Here is a 9,318-nt window from a genome sequence, read left to right on the forward strand (position 1 = left end):
CTAGCTCTGTGTTCTGAGGGTGCACATTGCCCACACATCCCTGCATTTCTGGAGGAAACAGCATGGCTGTGGGAAGGATGGGGCCAGCACCTGCCTCTGAGAATGGACCCTGGTGTTGTGAACCGCAGGACCTTCAGCACTCATCACCTAGGTCTTGGTGCTTTGCCCACGAACTCCCTACCCAGCATCCAGCACCTGGAAACCTCAAACCCCACAACCCACATCCCACACTTGACACCCCGCACTCAGCACCCCACACCCAGCGCTCAGTACCCAGCACCTGGAAACCTCAAACCCCAAACCCCACATCCCACATCCCACACTTGACACCCCGCACTCAACACTACACACCCAGTCTCCGTTATCTGCGCTCCTCTCTCTGCTCCCCGCTCTCCTCTCCCTGCACTCCGTTCCCCGCACTCCTCTCCCCGTTCCCCACACTCCGTTTCCTGCACTCCTCTCCCCGCACCCCGCACTTCGCTCCCCGTTCCCCCCACTCCGTTCCCCCCACTCCTCTCCCCGTTTCCCCCTCTCCTCTCCCCGTTCCCCCCACTCCGTTCCCCCCTCTCCTCTCCCCGTTCCCCGCTCTCTTCTCCCCGTTCCCCCCTCTCCTCTCCCCGTTCCCCCCACTCCTCTCCCCGTTCCCCCCACTCCCCTCCCCGTTCCCCCCTCTCCTCTCCCCGTTCCCCCCACTCCTCTCCCCGTTCCCCGCTCTCCTCTCCCCGTTCCCCCCACTCCGTTCCCTCCACTCCTCTCCCCTTTCCCCCCACTCCTCTCCCCTTTCCCCCCACTCCTCTCCCCGTTCCCCCCACTCCTCTCCCCTTTCCCCCCACTCCCCTCCCCGTTCCCCCCTCTCCTCTCCCCGTTCCCCCCACTCCTCTCCCCTTTCCCCCCACTCCTCTCCCCGTTCCCCCCACTCCCCTCCCCGTTCCCCCCTCTCCTCTCCCCGTTCCCCCCACTCCCCTCCCCGTTCCCCCCTCTCCTCTCCCCTTTCCCCCCACTCCTCTCCCCGTTCCCCCCACTCCGTTCCCCGCTCTCCTCTCTCCTCTCCCCCCACTCCTCTCCCCGTTCTCCCCACTCCTCTCCCCGTTCCCCGCTCTCCTCTCCCCGTTCCCCCCACTCCTCTCCCCCCACTCCTCTCTCCGTTCCCCGCTCTCCTCTCCCCGTTTCCCCCACTCCTCTCTCCGTTCCCCCACTCCGTCCTCCCCACTCCGTTCCCTGCTCTCCTCTCCCCGCTCTCCTCTCCCCTTTCCCCCCACTCCGTTCCCCCCACTCCTTTCCCCGTTCCCCCCGCTCCTCTCCCGCTCTCCTCTCCCGCAGCACCGGGCCGGACAGGGCTGTGGTTCTCGCCCAGTGCCGCGGGAGGGCAGCAGCGCCCCGCGGGAGTTCCCGGGTGGCCCTCGGTGGCCCTCGGTGGCCCTCGGTGGCCCCGGGTGGTCCCGGGTGGCCCCGGGTGGCCCTCGGTGGCCCCGGGCGCCGGGGACCCTTCCTGCCCACGCCGGCTCTATCAGCACCACGGCTGATTAGCGGTGCCGGTACCAGGGCGAGGTCACCAGCGATGACCCCCAAGCAATCACTCCGCAGCACCGGCGTGTCCCTCCTCATTTGGGGACAGCCGCGCTGGGATGGGGAGGACAGGCTGATCGCACTCTACCTGTACTCTTTTCTGCTTTACACTGGCTACTCCAAAGAGCTGACTTCAAGATGTTGTGGTGGCCATGGACCCAGCTATAGACAGGGCTTTTCTTCCCCTCCACCCCTACCAAAGGCAATCTTCTCCTGTCCCAATTTTGCACGGGGCACCAGGGTAGTCCTGGGTTCCCAGGGAAGAAGACGAAAAGAAAAGTCAGGATGTGCTTTCCAGAAAGGGCCAAGATTCCAGAAAGTGTGCCTTCACTAGAGAGATCTGAGAGCTATTTTGAGTTAGATGAGTGCATAAAGAGGCTCCCATGGGGCTCTGCTGGGCTGAGCTGCCCAGTGCTCAGAGCAGAAGCTGCAGGCTCCCTCCCATTGCTCCTAGCTCTCTTGTTGCCAGTCTCACACTGCCAGAGCATTCACCTGTTTTTCCTCTGGGATACCATGTATTTAACCTGTAGTCCAGCTCAGGTGATTTGTGGAAGTGTGGTAATGATCTTTAATGAGAGGCTGTGCCCTCACACCCTGGGCACTATTCCAGTATGCTCAACCCCTCTTGAGCATAACTCAGATCAGCAGTCCAGAAGTGAGGGCCCGGATTGCACATCCTGTGTTAACAAGCCTGCCTTCTGCCTGGTGGCCATTTCAAAACTGCCACAAACTCCATTTCTGTGGAGGATGTGACTCAGGGTCTCCTGCCTGCCTCCACGATGGCTGAGGGGACCCCAGCTGTGCCCTAAATGCTGGAGCTTGCTGAGACCATGGAGGCAGGTTTTGCATGGGAAGATAAGGAGGGCTTTTTTCAGCCCTGAAAACTGTTCTTTACAGCATACTGACACCAGAACGGAAAGGGCCTTTTCCTGAAACTGGCTATTTATAAACAGCCTGTGGTGCAGAGCCTTCCCTTGCAGGGGGGCAGGGACTCTTGCAGCTTTTCTTCTGCTGCCTTGAGCTCACCCACAGATCCTTCAGACAGGAGTGAACAGAGCAGGTCTTGCTGCCCATCTGCTGGAGGCATGCTCCAGTACCAACAGCTTGTAGTAACTCTTTGGAAATGTCAAACTCCACTGAGTACCTAATTCAGCCCTAAATCCCTTGGCTGTGCAGTTGGTGCTGTTCACAGCCCTGAATTCTTACACAGGCTTTGCAGGAGAAATTGGCCATTTGTGGCAGTCGTGCCTTTAATGTGTGACACAGCTGGGTCTGTCCAAAGGGGCAGATCCTCGTGGTGCAAGGGCAGAAATCAGGAGCACTTGTAGCTCTGTCTTTGTTCACTGCATCCACTCACAGCAGAGCTGGGATGTGGCTGCTCCAAGAGGTCTAAAGCACAGCCTTGGAGCTTTGGCTTTGCTTCTGTGTTGTGTGAGTCAGCATAGGCAGGCAGTCAGGACAGCCACAAACCCATGGCTCAAGGACAAAGAGCAAATTTATTCCCATTACCGAGCTGTCCCAGGGATCCCCAAAGCAACACCCAGGCAGAGGTGCACAAACCTGGTCCACGCTGGAGGAACACGGGTCTGCTGCTTACACTGCTTTATCAAGGGCTATTCCCAGCTGCAAGGTCAATTGAGCATTTACAATCCTCCTCACCAGTCATCTTTTAACCCATTCCTCCCAACACCTGTGAAAGGAGAGAAATAGGCACCTTCAAACTTCATCTACATGAAATGCCTCCCTTTAGAATTTAGCCAGTTTGTGTTGGGATGCTGGGCAACGCTCTCCCTGCCTCCCTGTATTTTGTCCCAGCAGGCCAGTGGCTCTGTGGGTAGTGCTGAGCTCCTCTTCCTCCAGGAACACTGGGATCCTCTTTTGAACCCTGCCAGAAATTCTGAGGAAGCTACAGCTATGTTTAGTTATTAAAATTACTGTTCCTTTCCTTACCTAGCTGTGCCCTCTTGACAAACCAGGTTTGCTCTTGGCATTGCTCATAGTACCGCAGCATTACCTGTTTTCTCCCACCTGTAGGGATGTGATGGCTTTTGGTTGTGGCTGTGTCACAGAAGTGTGCCTGGCAAAACACCTGGCACAGGGGCTTGGCTGAGAATTAAAAAATTAAATAAAACCCTCTGTCCCCTTCTGGAGTTTGTTTTGTGCTGTTGAAGAAAGGCAGAGGTGTGCAGAGGGATGGGGAGAGGATGGGGCAGACACAACTCTTCAGCCATGAAGGGAGAGACAGATTTCCATGGGGAAATCTGCTTTCTTTTTGCAGCTGAAGCAGTGAGGATGGACCATGGATCAGAGCCAGCAGTGTGGGAGATCAGAAAACTGTTGCATTGAGGTCTCTTCACCCCCCTGGTATTTCAGTGGTCATGAGCAGGTCATGAATGTTTGTAGCAGGCTGAACTTGCAAAATTCCCTGGAAATGTGAACGCAGGGATATTTTTGGCAAATCTGGAAAGGAAATAATAATCCATCCGGAGGCTGCAGGATGCAGCACAGCCCCTGCACACGGAAAGGTCCCACTGCCTCTGAGCTGCACACATACAACAGGCACAGGACTTGGCTGACTTGTCAAAACTTTCCTCAACTCACTACGGTGCCTTGCAATCAACCGAATTTTGTATTTACAGTTGAAACAGGAAAAGCAGGACTTGGTCCATACCTTGGTGTAGCAATTATGAAGCAACCTAACGGCAGACTGTAACCAGTATCTGAAAATTGGGAGTGTTGTAACGTGCTCGACAACGACATGCCCCACAAGAGCCCCTCAGCATGGAAACACTGCTGAGATGGACCACAGTGCAACCACTGGCTTTCTAAACAACAGCACGTTAGCAAAGACTGAGGTGCAGATCCCTGTTTTCCCTCTTCTTCGGGGCAAAGGCTGATCTGGGAATTGGGCTGGGATCAGATGCTTGTGAAAGCAGTCACTTGCACAGCTTTTACTATGGGCTTAGTCCTTTGCCTCCAGAATATCACTTGGATTTGGCAAAGAGCTGCTTTCCCTAATCCCTGTTCATGTAGAGACATGTGGAGGCTCCTGGGAATCCCTGCTGCACTAGGGACTTGGGTTCAGCAAAGTGGGAATACTCCACAGTGGGATCCTCAGATATTGTTGCAGAGGCACTCGAGCAGAGAGTCCAGCTGTAACAAATCACTTGTAGGATCTCAGAGAAATCCTCAGCAACATGTGCTTGAGGATCTGGAAGAGGCAACAACACAGATGTTTCTGACATTGACACAGCCAGATTTAACTCTGGTTTCTGTTGTGACCAACAAAGGACCTGGTACCTGCTCTCCTCATCTGAAGGTATTCTGCCTCATTGCAGCAGCTATAAGACTCTTTGTCTTGTCTTTGCCATTGGCTTTTGACTCCAAATTGCTCCTTTTCCTTGGCAATGCAGTGAGGCAGTGTGATTGTCAGGGGGCCCATGATAACAGGCAATAATCAAGGGGCTCAGTGCTGTCCAAATGCAGAGCGTGATGGAGCTGGAGGTGGTGGAGTCGTGCTTTCCTTGGGAGCTGACACCTGCCTCTTGCCATATACCCCAGGAGCAGTGCTGGGACACAGGAGGGACCTACCTGTAAGACAGGACTGGAGCTGATGTGTGGAGCATTCCCTGGACTCTGCTGCAGGTGCCAGTGTTTGTGGGATGGGCATCCTTAGCAGCCAGCTTGTATTGGAGGCAGGTGCTGTGACTTGTTTTGGGAGCTGCACAGGATGACATCAGGCACAGCCATAGTTTTATTTTTATAAGTTGTCAGTATTTGACCAGGAGCATTTCCAGTTTTCTAGAGGAGAAAACCACATCTGAGACAGTTCTGTTGTAGCCAAGAACGTGAAAGCTATTTGAATATTTCTTAGTAACTGTGCTTTGGACTTTTACGGGGAGGTAAATTGTAAAATCCCCTTTCTTCCTCACCCCTGTGGTAGTCCAGAGGATTTGTGGGCAAAGTCAAGATGTCACAAGAACCAACTGTATTCTTACTCTGGCTGTTTTGAGTAGGAGCAAACCATCCCCAGAAGCGTGCTGCAAAGAAACAGAGCAAAGCTTATCCCTGCTCAAGGAAACTCACACAGGCTTTTCTCTAAAGGTTTGAGGAGACAGCGGTGCAGAAACGATGAGGTCCCAAGATGACAGCATGAGGAAGAGGAGCAGATGGGACCTCTCACTCCAAACTTTTGAGGCAAATGCAAACCCAGCAATACAGGTTTTAAAAAATGAAGGAACAGAGCCCTAAAGCTAAAACAAGGTTCCAAACAAATCCCATCCCCTCAAGTTTTCAAAATCTGCCTGGACAAAGCCCTGGGCAGGCTGCCCTGCCTTTGAATGCAGTCCTGCTTGGAGCAGGGGACTGGACTGAGTGACCTCAAAAGGTCCCTTCCAGTCTAAATATTTCTGTGGTTCTGTGATGGATGTTTGAAATATAGAACAACCAGACCTAATTATAGCATTGGCGAAATCCATGACACATCCATCTACAGCTTAAACCAGTGCTGTTCCCTCCCCCATCCCATAAAGCTAGAAACAGGGCAGAAAAAGGTGATCACAATCTACAACACACAGTGGCTCTTGGACAGGGAGATACTCAAGAGGGAACATCTCAGGAGCTCCAAAATCATTACTAATGTGGAGAAGATGAACAAGAAATGATTGGGAATTTGGGGGCACTGAGCAAAGTGAGGGGGTGGCAGGTTTAAATAAAGAGGAGCTTAGAGAGCTTAAGCTTCTTACAAAGACCTTGATTTCTCCCCTGTGGATTTCATTGGCACAAGACATCACTGAAGGAAAATGGATCTATGAATTAAAAATAAACAAGCCCAACAAAAAAACCCAAAAAACCTCACAACAACCCCCTCCAAACAAACAAACAAAAACCCCAAATATCCCCTGTTTCTGAGCCAGGAACCTTTGATTCAGGAGATCTTTTGAGGCACAGATGAGTGGTTTTGGCCATACAGAAACACTCAGGTATCCCCAAGTGTCCATGTACCTCCTATACTGTAAAAAAGAGCTTCAGTGAGCTACACATTGCCTGCAGAAACACTTCAGTTCACTGGGTTTGACCCTGGCCTCTGCTAAATTTGCAGAGATCAGCAGATATCTCCCATCATACTTGGGAAAAAGAATTCCCTGCCACCTTCTCCTTTCACTTACATTATAAACTCCTGTTGCCCAGCTTCTTCCTGACTGAGGAGTCCCAAGCTATTTTGTGGCTTCTTTTGAAAAACATTACTCCACCTCAGTTGATTCTTCTTTCTCTACCATTTCTCTAGTTTTACATTATCATTTTTCTATAAACAGACCAGAATTTTTGACAGTTCACCATCACGGGTCTGAATTGTCTGTTGGTTCTGTGGGGCATTCACTGTTTGATTTTACTTTTCATTCATCTTCTAATGATTTTCTAGCCTTCTTCTTGCTTGTCTGACTCCTCCTGAACAGCAGGCTGAGACTTTTCATAGAAACTTTGCCACAGTAAGATCTTTGCTGAGTGGCTGTAGCTAGTTTAGACCCAGCACTGCATGAAGTCAAGGAGGATTAACCCTCTAGCCATCATTTTGTATTTACCAGGTATTGCTCATGTTATTGCATGGCTACTCACTGTTAGCAGATCCTTCACCAGCTCTGCACCAGACTTTCACCTTTGCAACTCTACATCACCCTGAGCTAGCAACAAACTTCATCACCCCAAGAGCACGTGGTCAGAGACAGGTATGTGGAAAAAGGCCTTGTCTTTCTGTGCTTTCACACTCCCAGGCTCCCAGAGGCTGCCTCAAGCCCTGGACATTACAAAAACAACTACAAATCCTATTTGGAGAGTTACAAAGGATCCAGCCTAGGTGAGGGGACAAGGTGGGGTTTGAGAAACTCCCTTCTTCCACAATACAGAAAGTAATCTCCTGGTACCTCAGAGAAGAGGTGCTTGCCTGTAGATAAGCTCTCCATGTGAGGAGTTTACTGATTTGCCCTCAAAGCTCCCAAATTGACAGGCATTGTCATTCAGCAGCAGTGTGCAGAGCCTGTCAGTCCCTACCAGAGCTTTGGGGGTCACCCTGCTGCCCTCCTGCCTGCTGTGGGATGGAGAGCTCAGTGTCAGCTGCATGGGAAAAGCAGAATTTAGCCCTGTTATATTTCTAGTGACCTTTGAGGACCTCACCTGCAGACCCAGGTGGCTGGGTTGTCCCATTGTGCCACCTGGCATCTCTGTTCACAGCCACCCTGCCAGGGGACCTGAGTGAGAGGGAGACCTGAGCTGTCCAAGCTGTCCAGGTCCTGTGTGCCTGATACAGAGCATACAGAGCCTGCAGCACAAAGGTGTGGGGGCAAACTCCACCTGAACTAAGAAAGCATTTCAAAGGAAATGATAGCATTTGGCCAGTCCAGCCCAGACAGAAAAAACAGGCTTCTAGCAGAAATGATAGCAGTTTTGACCTGTATTTTCTAGAAAATCATAGACTGACCACAGTTAACAGGGTCTTTTGTGGAATGGGGGTGACATACTCAAGAAGCATTGAAATAATCTCAATTGAGCCTGCTGGGACAGACTCCCAAGAAAATCCTGACTGTGAACCCCCAGTCACTCCACATCTCTGGTATTAGCAGTTCCTGTACTCTGACTTAAATCACCAGCACCTTTCCCAGTGCAGTGCACAGCCCTTGGAGAGGATGTTCAGACAGGTTCCTCTGGCCATCAAGTGCAAAGTGCTTATCACAGAGACACCTGGTCCTGGTGAAGCTCTGCAGAAATTGCTGAGTTGATAGGCCTCATCTGCGGGATGGACACAGCTCCCCACTTGTAACTGGGACACTGTAGGTCACAGTGGTGTGTACCACAGAGCCTACACCCCCCCAACAAGAACTGACAGCCTAGAACATACTTTTCTTGTGGTTGAATTACTTTTATTCTGAGGTTGCCAACTCTTCACTTACCTACAACCTGCAGCTACACAGAGGCAACAAAGTTCTTATAGATCTCCAATAGCCCATTGCCACAAAGCTGACAGCCTAAGCAGGGCTCTCCCACCTTCAACAAAAGCCCCAGCAGTTATTTTTTGACCAGGTCTCCAGGCTGTACAGGCACAACCACTATAACTGGTCTTGAGTTGTGCAAGGAACAAGACCAGGGGACATTGACAGACAGTTCAAAGTGGTTTAGCCATTGCAATACTAGCATCCACAGCCCCATTACTACAGGGCAGGAAAGCAACACTTGGGTGTATTCCTACTCTGCAAAGGAGCTGGCTGGAAATCCTTTAAGAAGGCAAATCCAAGCCCTGTAAGAGTAGGGGAGCAACAGCTGTCTTGATTTTTAGAGCCTTTGTGGTACAGAAGACTGCAGCAGAGCTGTAGCCCACCTGTCAGAGGTGCACTCGATCTGGAAGGAGTCACCACCCACTCATCCAAGCAACTCTAGATGATCTCTAATTCCTTTCCAACCCAAACCATTTTATGATTCTATCACCTGGCTCAGCCAGCAAAAGCAGCCATTCTGCAACAGAGAAACACCATCCACGCCTGTAATTTCTCCTCAGTACAGAAAAGGAGCATCTCATCCTCCCAGCCACATTTCAAGGACTTAGTTCCAAGCATTAAACTAGAAACCCAATCCTTCCAACTCGAGTATCAAGTGGGGCACACAAGTGACCCACAGCCCACCAGCAGGAGCAAAGGCAGCGCTTCTCCCAGCGGTCCACACCGCACCAGACCGCAGACGGGCACCGAACAAACGCACACGGGA

This window comes from Taeniopygia guttata, chromosome 23, assembly GCF_048771995.1.
Source record: "Taeniopygia guttata chromosome 23, bTaeGut7.mat, whole genome shotgun sequence".
Taxonomy (NCBI): Eukaryota; Metazoa; Chordata; class Aves; order Passeriformes; family Estrildidae; genus Taeniopygia; species Taeniopygia guttata.